The sequence below is a fragment of the Bombus vancouverensis genome, chromosome 7 (assembly GCF_051014615.1).
Source record: "Bombus vancouverensis nearcticus chromosome 7, iyBomVanc1_principal, whole genome shotgun sequence".
Lineage (NCBI taxonomy): Eukaryota > Metazoa > Arthropoda > Insecta > Hymenoptera > Apidae > Bombus > Bombus vancouverensis.
The window spans coordinates 9459271-9479273 of record NC_134917.1 but is presented as its reverse complement, the minus strand read 5'-3'; the positions used below and the strand labels follow the sequence as shown (position 1 = coordinate 9479273).

Sequence of the window (20003 nt, the reverse complement as noted above, 5' to 3'; positions counted from 1 at the left end):
TTTTCTACAAGGACATGTGCTTTCTAGAGATTTCTCGATATTTGGGTAGAAACTACCATGTTGTAAACTCAAAGAGTAGCGTTCATCATATGATGTTTAATAGACCCTGTCGCCGTTGTTGTAGCATTCATGAATTTTCAATCGTTCCCAAAACTGACAGTGTCCAGGTGGAATACACTTGATTCCTTCGAAGGATGGCTTTTACCAAAGGTGAATCGTTGATTAAAATTTCACTTATCACAACGTAAATTATAGCGTAAATAATTAACGTGGAAACTGAATGAAATCTACTGTTTAAATAAGAGTCTGTAGCAAAAGAAGAATCTATTTTTCCGCTTTTGTAAAGAATACAAAAAATAAAAAAATCGATATTGAAGCTTCGTCGAGTATAAATATACTTGCGCATAGTTTTAAGAAATATTTTTAACAGGACAGGTAGGGCAATCACATTGGCTGTTCGAAATATAATACGAAAAGAAGTAAATGTCTTTATACGAAAAGGAGGATGAAAATAAAGAACGATGTCTCAAGGTTTACTTTCGAGAAAATCGAAATTGAAGCTTTTACCGAGTATAGACACTTATGCGCTGTTTCAAAGTATATCTCTAATGGAATTGTAGGGAAATGCATTGTAATTTCTTGTAGCGAGAAGAAACATACTTTCCAAAATATACTTCGTAGAATGTAGATAATTTGAAAATTTTTTATTACATTATATTAATTTCTGGTATTGAATATATTCGTAACTAATTCACTTTTAAAATATAATAGAAGTCCAGAATAAAAGCTATTGTAGGAGGTTGAAGAACAGAGAGAGATGGATTGACACATCTCTCATCAAAGATAATAATTGTACCTTTTCATTTAAAGCTGCGAACAGAAACTTCAGATTATCGACAGTAACTTTTAATGACTTAATCAACGTACGCTTCAAGAACTTTAGAAGTACCTTTGTCTTGGTTTATTGTAAAAGGAATTCATTTTACGAGGATTATTGTAATGTAAATTGCAATATAAAACTTGACAAGTTTTACAATCTTTTATTTACATGTCGGGCGACAAACTGTTAAATTATAAAATGTACAAAATATTTAGTTCTTTTTTGTTCGTATAAGTTAATCACTCGCAACTACATGGTAAAACTCAATTATTTCGAAAAGAAAAGCTAATATTATTGCAGAATAATAATATTATTACAAAGTTGATATTTAATATGCTCTTCTTTATCATATTAGTATAAATATCTCTTTGATTAAAAGAATTCATTAGTACATTTAACTTGTATAATTTATATATATAAAAAAGTTGTATCATAATAAAATTTTTAGGTTCCTATATTTCTCGTTAAAAATTTGTTACATGAAAGTTTCAAAGGGTTGTACTGCTGTTAAACGCAAAATATAGGAACAATGGATCAGGTAAAAGAACCCAGTTGAAGAGAATTCATCGACATTTGAGCTCGATTGGCCGTCAGCAGCTTTGTAACAAGAGAAGACTCGTACCAAGCTATGCAATATATCGAGGATACGGTAAAGCAATGAATGCGAAGAAAAAGTGTGTAGTATGTTGAGTAGAATGGCATCGTTGTCAAGCACGGTATAGATATGTGAATATATGTATGTATACATATACGTACACGCGTTTCATCGAAATGTTGGATATGTAGAAACGATTAACGACATGAACGTGGTGGTAATGAATGCGGTTTTTCAAACTTTGTTGCAAGTGGTTCTCGACGCACTAGGTAGAGTATTAACGAGTATTGTAGAAATGCACTTTAATAGAACGACGTGAAAAGGACATTGTACGAATTATAGGTGTTTCATTGTAATCTAACTTATAGTTTAAACGATTGCACCATTTAAATGATTATATATGCTGCAAGTAGTCAGTGAACCGGTAGAATTGTGAAATATAAATGTGTATAAATGCGTGGAATGATTTGGGAACATCTATACGTAGATTTCATTTCTTTTATTGTAGTCATAAAAATTTGCATAAACATTTGTTACATCTATTCACGAGCAGTTGACTGCATACGATTTTGTTATATAAGAAGGTATGAATGAACTATTATCTAAGAAAGTTATTTATAGATGGCTCTTTAATAGTTAAGAGACTAAAAAACTCGTGGTCATTTTGTTATTTATTCTTATTTAAATTTTAATAAATATGCAATATACTTCTATATAAATTGTAGTTTTAAATACCGAAACCATGGACATGGTTCCGGGTTAAGCTCTATTCGTATAAAACGTTCCACATTTTATGACTTAACTTGATTAATTTTTTCTAGACTGTCATGATGATACGTCCCAGGGTAACAGTTTCATAAAAATTATTAGCTTGTACAATTTTTTATGTTACCATTGAGACCTATTAAGATATGTATTTTCATTAAATAAAGAATTAATGAAGAATAATATATATCCCATCTTAAAAATTATCCCATCTCTTTATTAATTTCAATGTGTTATAGTTTATACCATTGTAGCGTCTACATAACCCATTATAAAACGATTTCATTGACCTAGATCTTCCAAGGTCAGTCAAGGTCATTTGCCATCGTTTAAATTATCCTTTCGCTGAACGTCCAGAGAATGTTCTTCACTTTTTGCATTTGAAAGGTCAACCATGAGTATTAACACATTCGTTTGCGCGTATTCTGTCCATGAATAAACGAAAACTTTACCTCCTAGGCAGTTGTGTCCTGGTAATTTGTTACTAACTATCATTCGAGACTTCACTTTATCCGGAATAATAAGTTTTTTCTGACTAAACCATGTTCCATAAAATTCTGTTTTTTCTTTTCTTTTTTAAGTCAACGTGTCAAATCCGGGAATCTTATAATTAATGGAAAGCGAGAAGGTCATTATGCTTGCTTTTTTAATTCAATAACCAGGAAGCATGCTATTTAGTGTTCGTTGAAATTAACAGTCATTATGACTAGCAATGTAATCACGATGGAGTTATTGTACATCCGTTTTTTGGTTGCGAGTGAAACGTTATCCAAAAGATTTTAAAATTGGAGAGGAAATCATCATGTTTCGAAGCGTGCTATATTATTCCTTTTAAGCGTTCGGACAATTAATATTGTTGTCAATATTATTCTCAATATGCAACATTGTCGTACGTAAGAAACCCTTTAGGCGATCGATATACACGGTGTAACAGAACATGCGGAACCCACTTCGCGAGCTGATCGCACGCCTAAAGACAGTGAAAAAGAATTCGTATAAACGTATGTTCTAACCTGTCTTCGTTTATGAAATATAATGAATCTATTGCATATGCAATACACCTATTGAAAATGTTGAAATACCAAGGTTCAGAATAGAACAAACATTTCAACAACTTCAGGAAATGTAAGAAACCATTCAGAGTGTAACCGCATCCATGACAAGATGTCCACAGGCTTGCCTTGAAGCGCCTCTTCTGTAAAGGTAATTAGATAACACAAAATCAAGACAGAAAATTCGTTATATCTTGTAAACGAAAACGAAGTCTGTACGAACATATTTCATTGTTTTTTAGTTGTACAATCAGTTGCTCACGAAATGGATCCCATCCGTTTTGTTACACTCTGTATATTGTAAATACAATGTTGAGAACTCTGAATATTGCCAATATTATTGACAAAAATATTGGTCGTCTAATAACGCTGCTATAACAATGTAATTTTTACAATATGGGTGCTATGTAACTTAGAAATCATATAACATTGAATTGATGCTCCGCGTTATAAGGGTCAGTGTACGTATATATAAATTAATTATATCTAGGATGATCAAATTTGTCAAGAAAGGTACGATTTCAATGGAAGTTTGTGACAACTACGTTGTCGCGGTCTCTTGGCTGCTCATCGCTCACTTTAGTCGACATGCGTGCGATGCTCTTTCATTTGTACAAAGCTCCGTAATTCCGCGACCTCTACGCTTTGTACTGTGAATACAAGAGAACGTACCAGCGGAGGCATTTACCGGCCTTTGACGGCTCATCCTTTAACGTCGTTTCTGCGTTTACGTTTCTACGAACGGACAAACGAGCATCGCGAAGCAATTTGCCTTTTCACCGATGGTATATTTATCCTGTGAAGTTTACATGGGACTAGTGCACTTCTCTTTGCTACAACATTCTACAAAGTACGACGTCCATTTTTATATTAATTTAATTAAAAAAAATACGATACATAGGACAGTCAATAAAATCGGAGTAGAAAGAACTGTACTGAGAAAGCTAACTCACATAGAGATAGAAAAAGAAAATCTCGTATATATAACATATTATCATATTATCTAACATATTATCGATAACAATTATCTTAAACTGATGAATATTTTTGAAGCAATTGCTATTGTTTGAATTTATGTGTGTCGCAACTGTTTGAATCTACGTGTTTTGCAAGAAGTACGATACAATTAAAATATCAAGCATCCTTCTTCAAGGTAAAATAATTTTGCTCGAGGAAAACATTTGAAAAGTTATGTACGCCTTGTACGTGTCAACATAACATTAAAATAACATGAAATATTCTTCTATTTTTCCTCAAACTAGAAAATTCCGCTTGATACATAATCCATTCCATTGTGCGTAATAATACGAATAACGGTTAGCGAAAGTTTCCGATCAAAGTGTAATTCTATTTCGATATAATTTACATATTAATAGAATTCTTTTTGCAAAAATTTATACAATATCGTATTTCAGGAGGCATTGTTTCATGCTGTATTGGTGCGACAGACTTTTATTCTTAGAAATATTTTTATCTCAACGATATAATAAAATTACGTTTTGACCGATGATAGAATCTTCCACTAGCCACTTTATATAAATATCATGTATTTCCGTTCGGTAATGAAATCGTTAACTTTAATACGTTCTAATAGAAAAGGAATAAAAATACTCCCGGTATTTAATAGAGGAATTATTATTCTCGATTCTGCTGTTAGTATTTCATGAAGCAGAGCGTTCCAAAGGAAATTTCTCGCATAGTTTCGTCTCTATTCATATTTCAAATGGATCGAAACCCTCATTATTATTGGAGGTAAATTTTTCAAATATTTGGTATTACATGGTATGCAAACTTTTGATTGAATTTATTTCTTATTTGTTGGATGGGTGTACAGGAGCAGTTTTACGGAATAAGTATTTCGAAGTTATCGAAGAAAACTTAGCGGACTCATTACCCTTAAATTAACAATTTACATGTACAGTGTTACGTGTACAATGACCCACGAAAATATATGGACGCCCAAACCCTTATAGAATCTTTTTACGAATATGTTACGTGTGATATACAACATATTTTTGGAACTTCATTAGCTTTATGACGAGACATATTGGTAAAATTTTAAACGAATTTGAGATTTTATATACAAATTGCAAGATATATGGGATGAGATGAAATTAATGAATTGCTAGATAGGTGAAAGACGATTAGAAGTCACGATAAATATTATACTGAAAACTAATTACTCGAAATTCTAAATGAAATAATCAACGCGTGTGACAATGGTTTAAAAGTTGAATTCAGAACTAATCGTTTATTCATTGCTTTATCGCGTTTTCTGATTACGTAAACATTGGGAAATATGAAAAATTGATTATTCATATCCTCCCTCCTCCATGAATTAATATTACGTAAAATTTCATGCTTTTAACGTATTCAAGGTCGGCTGGTCGGTTATATTGTGAACGTTGAGAATCACTGGTTATGCTATTACGCGCACTTCAGGTTAACGAATGGCTAGTTAAGCCGTTCGTTAGCTCTTCATTGAGCAATCGATCTGAACGATTATTCATCGCTGTATAGTGTGGAGTATCGTCGCAGCTTTCATAACAACAATGGGACATGATGCGGATATAACGTAAAAATTGGTACCCTATGAAACGATAAATAAACTTAAGTATTATATATTATTGTGATTTATGGCATAAAAATTTTAATGTTATTCATGATCTGTATTTTCAAGTATATATACGGACTAACTTTATTTCTAACAAAAATTTATTATAGAATGACATATTCTTATTATTGGGTTAGTAACTAAGTGATTGCGGATTTTGTCATTAGGTGATAATGACAAAACCCGCAATCACCTAGTTGCCAACACAATATAATCATTGAATCTTGTACGATCGATGCATTCTAAAATTATTATTTGATAGTCATGTACAGTAATATCAACCATAAACTAATACCAATCATACGAAATTGTATATGTTATGTATGTTATGCAAAATTTTCTGAAGTTTCATTAGCTTTGACGAGACACGGCCAACATGATTATACTGATCAAATTTGAAACTAATGTGTGAATACAATAATTACAGGATTCTCACTGCAAGCATACACTTTGTAAATAATTGCTATATAATCTGGATAGTCGTTTAAAACCACCATCCTCGATAAATATAAAAATATAAAAACAAAGAGAATTTAAATACGTAGTGGAAAACGTATATTGATAAATGGAAGCTTTTACTATTTAAAGTAAAATTGCAATTTTTTTCGTAATAGAAGCTTTTTCTATTTATAACTATATAATAAGTTATGCAAGCTGTAGGCGAAACTTCTTATACAATCGAATTGGGCACTTGGAGGCTTTCGTTGAACGAAACGCGTTCCGTGTTCTTGCGATGTTTTATGGTATCGTTGACATGACAACGTTGATTTCACCTGTAAGAGAATGAAGCCTTGATGAAACTTCAGATAATTATCATGCCGTTATAATGAAATGCACGACAACGTAGGGAATCCATTGTTTCATCAACCGAAGTGGCGCAGGAGAATAATTGTTCTACGTGAGAAACTTGTTGTAAAATATGACAAAATAATCAAATTATAAGGGAATTAAGCATTGTCGTTGTAGTATTTCTTCTTCGCTATATTCTGTTTTCTCCGAGCTATTTCTCTAACAAGTTATAAGTACTGTTGTTAGATGCATTTTTCCCTGCCATTCAACACGTTAGCACGAATCATATTTTTTATTTTATATCGTATTTTTTCATGAAGTACTTATGTTGTATATATTTCTTGCATATTTTCTACTCACGTTTAAACGAGGAATTATTACTTTTTCAATTGTACTATTGTTTTAAAGAAACTTTATATAGAAGTGAAAGTGAAATTTTTACACCGTGAAATTAATGCGTAATTATTGTTCTTATTATTATACTTTTTATTATCAAACATATGTATAACTCGGTGCTTAATTTTAACTTCGTAATATCGCTCTATCTACTAACGAAGTAATTAATGCAATTAATTATCATACACGAGTTTAGTTACATAATACAGTGAAATTGGACAAATTGACGTTTAAGTAATTGTCCTTACTCACTCAGTCACGCTTTGTAGTGCATATTCGTCTTGTCCAACTTTGAGCATGCATTTCTAACATAAATCAAAACTTGGTTCCTGAGTTGTAGTTTAGCTTTAGGGTATGGTGATCCTTTATTCTGTATATTCCATCTGTACCTCTCCAATGCCAGGACCATAAATGTGATTCATTTACATATAGCGCATAAATGTAAGAACACAGCAGGTGCATAGTGAATATCGGCTGCCATGTCATACGCTTTCATTGATTTTCTTCTAAGATGAACTTGATCACAGTCTCAATTTTTGTCAACAAAGGATATTTTTTATTAAAATATATTTTAGTTTACCTCAAATACGTTAACCGTAGTTAACTGAATTTCCACGTATATTAGTTAGACTTCTATTAGAGGTAATGCGTGGGACAGGGGAAAGATAATTAGGAAGGTTGAACCACAGAATGCCGAATGGATATGGTTAATGAACCGAGTTCAAAAGCCGCTAGTGGCAATACCACCGCGATATTTGCGTGTACAGTAGTGTACACCTACCTATCGGCTCTATACGATTACGTCATGTATATACGTTGTACTACGATTTGCAAATTTTCTAGAATTCTGCTACAAATTGATCCATAGAAGAGAGCACGAATTGCTTACAATGCTACTTAATACAATGCTACTTACAATTTAAAACAAAATTTTTAATATTCCTTCTGAACGTTCTTACTCTAACGATTTAATAGACTGTATTTAATTGAATTTTTATATGATACAAAACGTTGATACGTCTAACGATAAACTTTATTTTGGAAGTTTTATCCATATTGTGTGAAACATTTCCTTAGTGTTGCAAAACTGTTACTTTTCATTTTAGGCTAACGCTAGAACTACCAAAATGACTGGTTTTTAAAAAATACGTAATAATAGAATATTTTTATATTTATTATTTATTACTTTCTTGCAAAGAAAATTCCATATTATGTAATACATTTTTGGTATTATTAATTCATCCGGGAACATGATCCTTAAATGGAGGTTGGCACATTTATAAAATTGTAGAACCAGTGACTTTGGCTGGTAGTTCTAGTGCTAATAACATTCTACAGTGTGCTTGAGATATTATTTATAGTATCCATGAAGTTATCGAACATATGCATAAGATAGCTTTTGCTCTACTCTAAGCTCATACAGTTTAGGCAGTGTTTTTGACTAAGCTCCAGTATTTTGAGGATTACCGCGAGTTCGCTAGCTGAGTTTGACGAGTTTATATTTTTACGAAGATGATTAGAATTATCTATAGACTATAAGATAATGCCGATAAACTTTGTGTAAGTCATATTAATCCTCAACTGGCGTGGTAGAGATCAGATCGCAGATAAGTAAGTAATAAATGAAAAGTTAGTAAAAAGACTTAGTTAGCAACTGCCCTTGCATGAGTTTACAACTAGTAAAAACTGCAAGTCGGATGAATGAAATAAAAAAGTATGGTCAACGATTTAACCGCTTGAGAGTTATGTTTGATTACTAGAAAATTATTGATAGTCTGAAAGAGTTTTTAAAAAATATTCAATATAATATTTATAATATAGCAAGATGTAATTGTGGCTACTGAATTTTGGTCCCTTCAGCAAGAATGCTAGTAGGATATTTGCTGTAGTCAGCAGGGTGTTCTCTCGTGGCAATTTATGCAGGCTGATGTGTCTGGGATTTTGGATGTCATGGGATCTTGCACACTTCACGCATTTAAATTGCTTGTTGCAATTTACAGAGGTACAACCGTATACTTGATCCTGGTAACATTGGATAAAGAGTTCATGAGAGTCAAATTTCTGCCAGTACAACCTGATGTTTTGTTGACATCTAATTTGTCTCTTAACTTGCAGTAGAGTTTCTTTCGACAAGCTCTCCGCATTGCGCAATTCTGCCCATTGTGCGTCTCTCTAATCACATTTTTCAGTCGCTAGGATTTTCTTAGATTTTAATTTCTAACCGTAATTTGCATCTTTCACGTTTGCTGGCATTTGAATCGCAGATTTGTGTCTCAAGCCACTTTATACAATTATTACCAAATATTTTTTGTACCATAGCAACAATTTTTGTTACATTTTAACGTTACTATTGGTTAGCTTCTCCGACTTTACTTAACAGAAGGATTTACAAAAGGTGCTATATACTTTTTAGTTTAATGTTCGCAAAACTAAATCAAGTAGTTTTTGCTTTTCCTTTTTGTCAATCGCAGAGTAAATTCCGTAGTTTTGTGTGAAATATTCGTTAGTTTGATCCATTCGGCCCATCAATTAAACGAATGAAATTACGTCTGACAGAAGAAGTCAAATTTCTATAAATTCGGTTTGCGCATTTAGAACGTGATATGACAGTGATACGACCTGGCAAGCATTGTCTATTAATGACACGACTTTTCCTATACGTGTTTCTGCTGTCATTCATCTGATATAATTAACTCTGGTACAAAAACGAATTCGAACCAGATAGAAGAAGATTCATCGTTCGTCCAAGTTTTTAGTTCTTCGTTGTATAGTCTATTCTTAATAGGAGATTGATAGTGTGTCCATATTCCTATTTTCCAGGCATAAATTCTATCCTTTTCTCTTCGTTAATACCACAACAAAGAAAATCTTTTATTAAACTTAGTTTTGTCCAATTCTGTACATATAAAGCGAGGAAATCTTAGTGAATGGTTATCAAAATTTTATATTAACCTCCAATTATATTCTTCCTATTCAACGTTACTCTATTGAGTGAAATCGATCAATGTTCTTCCTATATCACTGGAACAAAGGGAATTCATTACTGGCGCAGCGCTCTTCTCTTATACCGTAATCAAGTGGTGGTTCACGCGACCATTACAATAGATGTGAACATATTTGACGCATGCCAACAAGATTACATCTGACAAAAACACTTTAATTAATTTGCGAGAGATCGATTCGACGATTAGATCGATTCCTTTGGTCCTATTTTATAAAACGGAATAAAAAGAAAGGAGTTTCCGGAATTGTAAAACCAATTAGAACGAACGCGAGAGGAACGAAGTGTGAGGGTGCGAGCTAAAGTTGGTGTTTCATTTCAAAGGATTACAATTAGGTTCTCCTCATTATCGCTGAAAGCTTTCACAGTCGCGTGCTCATGAGCTAGCAACGTAATAATCCGGTGACCCATTCGGCAAAGTCGCCAAAGTGGAAAACATTGCCGCACGAATAAAGGTGAACTCGCTAATTACGGAAAGAGGTAGTATGATTTCCTCTGGCGGTGAATCTGTCTGATCCAGGATCGATGTGTCGAGGGCAATTTAATGAGATACGTTTTAATGGCCATTAAATTCCATTCCATGCTATTTATTATTATATTTAATGCTTTTTATTATTTATATTTACGCTCATTATTTTAAGAAATGGATAGCAACAATTTCTTAATGATATACGTAAAATTTTAATAAAAATATATAATTTACGTTGTAATGATCGATTATGACGTGGATTCATATTGCTTGCCAGATACTTTGACGATTTCGGTAGTTGAACGAATAAGAATCTGCTCTTTTCTTCATTGCCATTACCAGTGAGCTTTTCCTTCTTACGTGAAACTCCAGACTAAACTACAAACAACCTTTAGCGGTTGGTTTAATTAAAATCTCCCAAATACGACGCGTCTAGCCCATTTATTGCTTGTCTGTCTGCCTTCCCCTTCCGAAGCATTCTCCTTTCCGCGTTACAATTCTTGGCAGTGATGGTTGTTGGCAACCGGCCAAGATCAACCGGTCGACGATATGACCGTAGAAGGGGATGCATCCAGCCGAGATAACGTAATTAAGACTCTTACTTTGAAATCTCAGAACGCTCACCCCACTTTCATCCTTTGGTTTCTTAAATTCACCATTTTCTACGGACTATGCCGTTTTTAATTCCACAATTCTACCGGCCATGACGTACTTCTGTAATACCGCGGTTTTCAATGCACGGAACAAAAGCTTGTTTGTTTCTTCATTTTTCATTGCCTGTACGATTGCGAGGTGCTTTCAGTGCTTAAACCGATTATTTAGGAGATTTGTTTTAAATCCCGGTGCTTCTTATCGGCATACTACCGTCGTGCACAATCAACGCTTGAAATATACGTCTTTAACCTTTTTGACTCTGAACGTTTGTTTCGCCAGCGAGAAAAATTATTTCTTAGCAATTATTAATAGTAGAAATGCATATACCGGATGATTTTTTGAAAAAGATACAGCGGCGGATAAAAGAAACATTCAAAACTGATGCACTATGGATTTTATCAGTTGTTCTACTAAAAATTTTTTGTCACATTGACAACAGTTATTCTGTGGTATACACTGTAGTATATAACGGAATAATTAGAAACGTCGACTTTTAAGCGCTTCCTTTGTCACTGTCTCTTTAATATTTACGCTGTACAAGTTAGCATTACGTGGAAATGATGTTGACGACGGGTCAGTTGTTGTTGCGCATAATAGAATAAGAAAATGAAGTAACGAAGAGGCTAAGAGGAAGGTTCTACGGTTCGAAGCGAGAAAACGGTCGGGCAAAGCGGAGTAGGAGGACCTTTAACTTTGGAAACGCGGAGCCACTTTGTATTCCGAGATTCATTGTTCACCGCAACTCGAGTAACCTACAAGCTTAAGCCATGTATTATGTGGGACCGCCGCGGCAAGACGCCATATAAATGCTCCGGAAGGTTACTCTTCCCTGTCGGTCCTCATCCTGTCCGCGGTCTGGCTTGTCGTGTCGCGTGTCACTGTGTCTTAAACAATACCATTCTACCTGTAGAAATCTCTGCTTTCCATAAATGTAGACGTTTATTGCCAACAGACGTTTAGTACTGTTTCATATGTTCGAGCAGATTTCCTTTGTTCCGTGAGTTATTAACTTTCCGTTCAAATGATTAATCTTGTCAGTTATCCAAAGTATCTGTATTTGTTCTTGATAGTAATTAAGGCAATTTAAGCCTCTACGAAGAAATTATTTTCCATAGGCGAAGACATTTATCAATTGACATGATATAAAAAACATTTATTAATTAATGTTTATTACTGTTTCACGTCTTCGCGGAGACTTCCCTTGTTTCGCGAGTTATTAATTTTTGGTTAAGTGATCAATCTTGTCAATTTTTCAAAATATATTTGTTTCTAATATTATTAGAATAATTTAAATTTGTGTAAAGAGTTTATTTTCTATAGACGAAGACATTTATTGCTAACAGAGGTTTATTACGTAGATACCGTTTTGTATCTTCGCACTGGCATCCTCCGTTTTCTATATTTTTTACATTCGTTATCGAATTATTAGTTTCCGAGTTAAGCGATGCAACTTGTCAGCTTTTCAAAGTATATTTTTAATATCATTCGAGCGATTTAAGTCTCTGTGAAGAGATCATGATGTAGTCTATTGTACATTATACACGATCAAATTACAATTACAATTGCATTTGTTATTAAAAATCTCACGAGAAAGAATACAATATTTCAATATTTCTTGATTTTTTAATTCTTCTGCCATTTGATGGCTAGAACACAGTGTTGTAATATTTGAATAAACGACTTGATATGTGAAAAGACAGATATATTGTTTTAAAAATAGGCGACGAATGTGTAATATTAATGCATGTTGAAATGTTATAAAAAATTTTATTCAATTCAAATGAATCAGTCGTAAAACAATTCGACCGAGCGAGCACCTGAAAATAAAGTGATTGTTCCATTTGGAATTAACTTTTGTAAATTCGTGGAACTTCCTTCACGCGCTGTCACATCTCACAAACATTTAAAAAGTTGATTATTGCAGGCTTTTTTGTACTCTGTAATAAAAGTTGCACGAAGTTAACTTCCGGCGAGGATGCATCATGAGAAATATTCAGAGCGTCAGCAACTAAAAATATGTGTATTTCCACTTCGAACAAGTGACGTTTAATTTGTAAAAACACCGTTAAATCAACAACGGAAATATCAATATGAATGGTAATAATAAAAATAATTAAAATACAGGGTGGTTGGTAACTGGTGGTACAAGCGAAAAGGAGGTGGATTCCACGCGAAAAAAGAAGTCGAAAATGTAGAATAAAAATCTTTTTTTTTTTTTTAATTTTTCCATCGAGACCACGATCTACAATGAGATCCGTTATAACGTACCGCATGCGTACCGAGCGAAAATTCAAAGTCGATTTTCTCGAAAACAAAGCCTCGAACGAAAAATTTTTAAGTTGTTATGCACGGCAGTTTACGAATTCTGTAGCTGAATAAATATGCAATTCTTTATTGATCTTTGTTCGTTTTTGGTAACTCGTTCTTTTAAAGAAATTAGAAGAATTAAAAGTAATTTCAATTATACAATTTCTTGCACAGTCTTTTTCATATCGTCGAGTTACATCACAAATGAAAAGCGCGTGTAAAATATGATTTTTCAAAATATTACATGATACTTATTTATACAACTGGAACGTGCAAGTCAATTTCCTTAAACTGTTGCTTTCAGAGTTCGCTCTCAAGTGATTAAAATGCACGCTCTGCTCCTCATCGTTTACGAATATACATACACTTACTCTTATATACATTTATACCCGAATATATATGTGTGTGTACGCTTTTCCAAAGCTAAACAGCTACGAAACTAACGCCGTACTTAAGACTAAAGAAACTCAGTTAACGGCAGTTAAATAGGATTGCACACTCCAAAACTATCTTTCCTTCAAAGACGAGCTTTACGACCCTCAACATTTGATAGATTCGATAGTCTTTCGAGCTAAATATCAATCAAATTTTACCCTCAGATAATAGAATATTCGTTTAATGAAATATCATGATTTGTAATTAGTATTTAATAATAGTAAAGCAAAGAAGTTGATGGAAATAAATGTATCAGTATGAGAATGTGTGAGGACAAAAAAATCCTGTTCAAACATTCTTATGTTCTTTCAATCTTCTTTCAAGTTCTTTAAAATTTTAACTAATTCTTTAGATGGACTGTATTAAACAATATAAAGCAAGAATCAATCAAATCTTTACTTTTATTTGCTAAATTTAAAGATTAAGAAGCATCATAAATTTTAATATATCTTTTAATTTATTATCCTATAAAGTAATAGAAAATACTGCATTAATCACAATAATTTAACGTGTCTACATAAATATAAAAGTTAGACAAATGCTGCGTGATTACAACTTTTTATATTTTCTAACCTTTCATTGTATGAAACAATAATATAACAACAGCTTCTGGAATATTTGTTCAATAGAAAGCATAAGTTGGACATATTAACGTATCTTACAAGTGGGATTTTCTTTGCGTTCGAAACAGTTATTTTTCTTTCTTACAATATTCTTCTCTTTTCGTTTTGCCAATATCCTTTTTGCACTATACTCTCGCCTCGTACGTGCTTGGGATTGTAGTTGCTTGGTGATAGAGCGTAAAATAAAAAACAAAAGGGATGGCAATATCAAGGGAGGAAGGAGATAGAATAAGTGGAAAGGGAGGACATTGCTGAAAATGGGGTTGCTTGCAATTATACGCTATGCACTCGAGACTTATCTGTACTGTAATATAAATCATAAGCTTCTCTCTTGGTTAATGCAATCCTTACCACATGTAGTTTATCATTGTTTGCTATATTCCTCTCACGTTGACAATAAAACGGTATTGTTCCTATTCTTTATACATATGTGAAAATTATACGTACGTATGAAACATGGCATTAGTAATTCATTTTTACGAATGCAAATACTATTTGCGTTTATTACACGAATAATGCACTGAATATGTTAAGCATATGTTGTGGTTCTATAATAATGGTAGGCAGTCGGTAATTCAACAAACGAATAAAATCTTATTTACGAGAAATGAATAGATATGCTTAAACAAGTAACAAGACAGAAACTTGTCACTCTGTTCCGTTTTAACATACGAAACTGTACGTCGTTTGCTAATCTAAATTGTACAATTTCCACTAAATAAAGATATCTTCGCTGTTCATCTGAGAGCTATAGGCGATGTGCTAAAATCGTCTGCCATGTCTTAAGGACAAAATTATAACACAGCAATTGCTACTGAGCAGTCGGCGAGATCTTAATTAGTCGTTAGGGTTCGTTGTCTCTTTGGATTGCGAGGGTAGTAGAGTACCTGTTCTCGGTATAAGATATTCTTAAAAATAGTAGCTAGTAATCCTTACCTATACTACAAATTTTAACAATCACAATAATGGCTCGTATATCGTGCTGAATACTAAATAAAAAACCTGATAAGAAAATTACGATTAAAACGTAGTATCAGTAGAATATAATAAGATTACGTTGTGATCATCCTCTTGGAATGGATGTCGTATTTACGTTAAACAAATAAACGAAACACAAAATAAAACAGTGTTAATCGTAACACGTAAAATGAATAAAGTTTTCTTCTAAATAATAAGAAAACGAATCTTATCTGAAAATACAAGTAAACTCTTGGCGCATTAATCCGAGCTAACTATCGTAAAACAAGCAGAGTCTTATATTCGACGTTCGGAATTTGTACTGCGGAATCCTCTTTAGCCCTCGTAAATCGGACAATCTACATGGCAAGTCTAAAAAGAAATGGGAGTGCTTCTGTAGTAACATCCATTACCGATTGGATTACAAATAGACATTATTCTTTCCAAAAGTTTCCTTGTTTTCGATACTGAAAATAATGCTGAAAGTTTTCGAATGCAACTGCGTTCAATTGGCATGTTATAAAGTTTTAACACAACGACTGGGTACCGATGAAACGAAGAACTGAAAATTGATAATGAAAAATAGTGAGGCCTTGTGAAACGCCCTAATAGAACGTTTCATACCTAAAGACAAATTTCCAGCTGACAATTAGTGGGAATTTTGATTTAGAATGTGCTACATTGGATTCTAATGAGTGTTATTCCTTGTAATTTAGACACTGTACTCTTTGTGATTTGGTGTGCTATTCTTTGTAATGGCGTAACTAGTAATTTCATTGCAGCTCTATAGTCTGTAATGATGATTGTATTATATCTTTAAATAAAAAAGAAAGAAAACGGATTCTACTCTTTGTAATATACACACAGGGAACTATTGGAAATACGAGAAGTAAAACGGAGAATATTACTACTCTTTCTCTCTCATAATGGTAGCTCTTGCAATACTATTATCTATAATGGCTGCTCCTTTGCCAGGGTGGAATGCATTTACAGTTGGTCTCAGAAACATTCAGACACCAATGTAATTTCAAATCCTGTGCTTTACATTTCGAATACCTACGTAACGAGGATTTTTCACTTGACAATTATATACTCTAAAAATAAAGGAAGCTTTTCATTTCATACGTACAATTGTTGTCACAATTGTCAATAGAATTAAATAAACTACGTATATATAATTCCGTTTTACTAACTTCGTGTTATTTATTCAGTTGATGCATGATAAATTTGTAGGTGTATATTCTAGACGTAATCACTTCCTTATCTTAAAACAAATTTCTAAAGGTTTCTCACCTGTCCTTTATCGAAATATCAAGTTCGACGCTTTTATTGACGAATGATCCTTTTTCCTGTTTGTTGATTCCAGTTTTTGATGAAGAATGTATAGACAACACGAGAATATATTAAAAACGTCATGTGCTTGCTAAACAACCTAACACGAACTTAGATGGACGCACGTCAAATATCACTAGATCAGATATACACAATGATCAAGTCCGATTATCCTTATTTTAACATATTTGCATAAAAGATAAGAAGCCATGTCATTTTCCATATTAACCAAACACTTTGCTCGTTTGTCTAACTCGTGTGGTTACGAAACAGCACACAGGAACCCTCCGCAAGATGACGACTGCTATTGTCGTTATTGGCTGGCGTCATTACGAAGACGATCGATAAAGCAACCGTCGAATAAACCGTAATAACTTTTCTCTGACAGGAGTTTAATCGTTGTCCCAAGTGTACCTTGGTCGATGTAGTATCGACAACAGTGGTGAGTGCAATAACCCAGGCGCTGTATCCACTTTCCCGGTAACCGTAATTAAACGCACGTGTCAGTGGCAATGATAACGCTTTGCGATATGTCGGCGTCGTGCACCAGATCCGGTGGGAACGTCGCATCCGCTTCAAGATAATTGTGAGCGATCGCTCGTTACGAGCGTCGTTAACCATGAGAAGCGCCATTGGTTCGAAGCGTGCTTGTCATTGCAGACATTAGCCGATGATGCTTTACCGCTTTCCTCCTGCTTCGCAGCTCACCTAGATTGCCCGAAATGACACCTCGCGTCACAAGATGGGCCTTACATCACGTTCGTGTTCTCTGACCAACAGATTTTAACAGCTGTTGTTGCACTCACGTGGAATTAGTTAAGTACATATATATGCCAAATAGCGAGAATCGTCATTGAATTTCGGTTGTTATCGATAGATTGGGGATTTCCATGCAAATTTGAATATTTTCATAAATATAATTATGCTGTGATCCTCGAGTTTGTTACGTTCCAATCAATTGGGTCTAATCAAGAAAAGGACCTTTAATGTTACGTGAAAATTTATTGCATATAATTTAAAACGAGAAACTACACATATTAACAACGATTGCTGTTTATTTTTGTGAAAGTTAAAAGATTTTTAACGATAGAGAAATATGATTCGCTGGAAAATGTTCCAAAGAACGCAGGAGCCTTGAAAAAGTAGAACATCGAAGGAAAATTGTTTTACCTAGCATGTGTTATAGAAAGCACTGTACTTTGGATGTTTTATAGATTTTTCATAATTTTACCTATAAATATTTTCTTCTATAAATACGTTTTCCTATAAATGCATAAAAATTCCTAGTCTAGTTGTCTACGTGTTAACCGAGTCGTTCCTGGGTTAAAAGCTTCTAGAATTAGAATCGAAAATGGGTAAAGCTGATCGATTTTAATTATAACAAGCACGAGTTGATATATAATGATGCTCTTTAAATTATTTCTGCATATTCTCACATACAATGAAACACCATGTATACGATTCACTCTATTCTTGTCATGATCTTTTCCTATCCATATCTTTTTTTCGATGCATTTGTTACATTCCCACATAGGTACCTTTATCTCTCGTTCATTAATCACTTGGCAAATCCATTCATTTTTCTATTCTGTTACGCTAATCCATCAGTTCGTTTTTACACATCCTATCCCGCGCTTACCTGTCTTTTTCGTGTCCATTATCTATTTGTTGGATTTCGTTGATCAACGATTTTTGAGAAATTCCTCGAAAGGCACCGATAAAGTAAATTTTATGTGTTGTCTTAATCGGTCGTATGTTTTGGTCGAATCATGATTCAAATTACTCACTAAGATCTGTAAAATAGTTTATTCGTCTGAAACGTGAAAATAATTCAAAGGGTTAAGGAATATCGAGATGAGATTGGGTAGGCTGATTTCATGAATTAACCTGGAAATTGCCTTGTCTGAAGTGTCAAGAAGTATACTTAAAATAGCCAACTTGGTTGATGAGGTACTCCTTACTTCTTGATAGAGGGGCTCGTCTTAAATCTTTCTCTGAACGTGTAAAGGTTGAAATTTCAAGTCGTCTCTGGAACCACAGAATTCTAGTTTCACACAGTTGAATACATCTTCCTGGCGTTTCCCTGATTTCAAGTGACAACCTCTTGGGAATCATTCTATCGTCTGTGATCTGCTCTTGATGAGTTGAATCAGTTTGCGCTCCTCGACCACTTTTGTCTTACGTCTATATTCTGAGAATATTGAACGTAGAATTATATAAAAACGTAGTTTGAAAATCTTGTTCTATAATCAAACGTGGCGAATATTTCTTACAGAAAGCTTTAATTTAAAACTTTTATCCTAAGACTAAAAAGTGGGCTATATTTCTTCCAAAAACATTGTTTTCAAAGTTTTGTTGTACGATAAAAACATTTCTGACGAAAAATTCTAGTTAAAAAATCTTGATTAGAAATAGGGAATATTTGTATGAAAAATGTATGAGTGAAGCTATTGACTGGTCTTCGAGATTGCCAGAAGTCAAAATCTGTCGACACAAGAGCACTGTTGTTATAAGGGTGACGTTGCGATAGGTGCGAAGGTATTTTGTAGTTCGGACCCGGAGGTCGAAATTTGTAGCAAAATTTCAACCTTATAACCATTGTATGGTGAAATGCAACGCTATGTGTGGGAGATGTTTCCGTACGTGACATTTTGTTAAGAGGATTTATGGAACTCCGTGCGAATGGAAGTACGGTAAACATGGTTGCCTTGTTTTATTCTGCAGTATCATTATTTAATCAAATATCATTCGTTTGCTTTTCATAATTGTATGTAGCAGTATAAAACTGAAACTCCCTGGAAAATTTATTTTTGGGAGAGACAAGAAATTTCACATCACGTGTATGGTATACTGCATTAAATAATTTAGAAATATATTTACAAAATAATTTTTATACCTTTCTTGGAATTGTTTTTCGTTTTAATCCAACACTGTTCTTTCCAACGACATTTCTTTTATATTAAATACAATATTATTTCTTTCTTTGAATGTTTCAAGTAGCAAATAGAAATACAAAAATTGAATTAATAAATTCAACAAACAAATTTCAAATAGCGAATATCTTGAAAGACGCTATATTAGAAAGAAGAAAAACTGGAAATATCTGGATTAACTAAATAATAATGAACATAGGA

At 33.4% G+C, this 20003-nt stretch overlaps 1 protein-coding gene across 1 annotated transcript in view; it reads left to right on the top strand.

The window, feature by feature from the left end:
- Invadolysin (leishmanolysin-like peptidase, invadolysin) overlaps positions 1 to 20003 on the top strand; it is a 215485-nt gene that overhangs the window by 33768 nt on the left and 161714 nt on the right. The window lies entirely within an intron of this gene.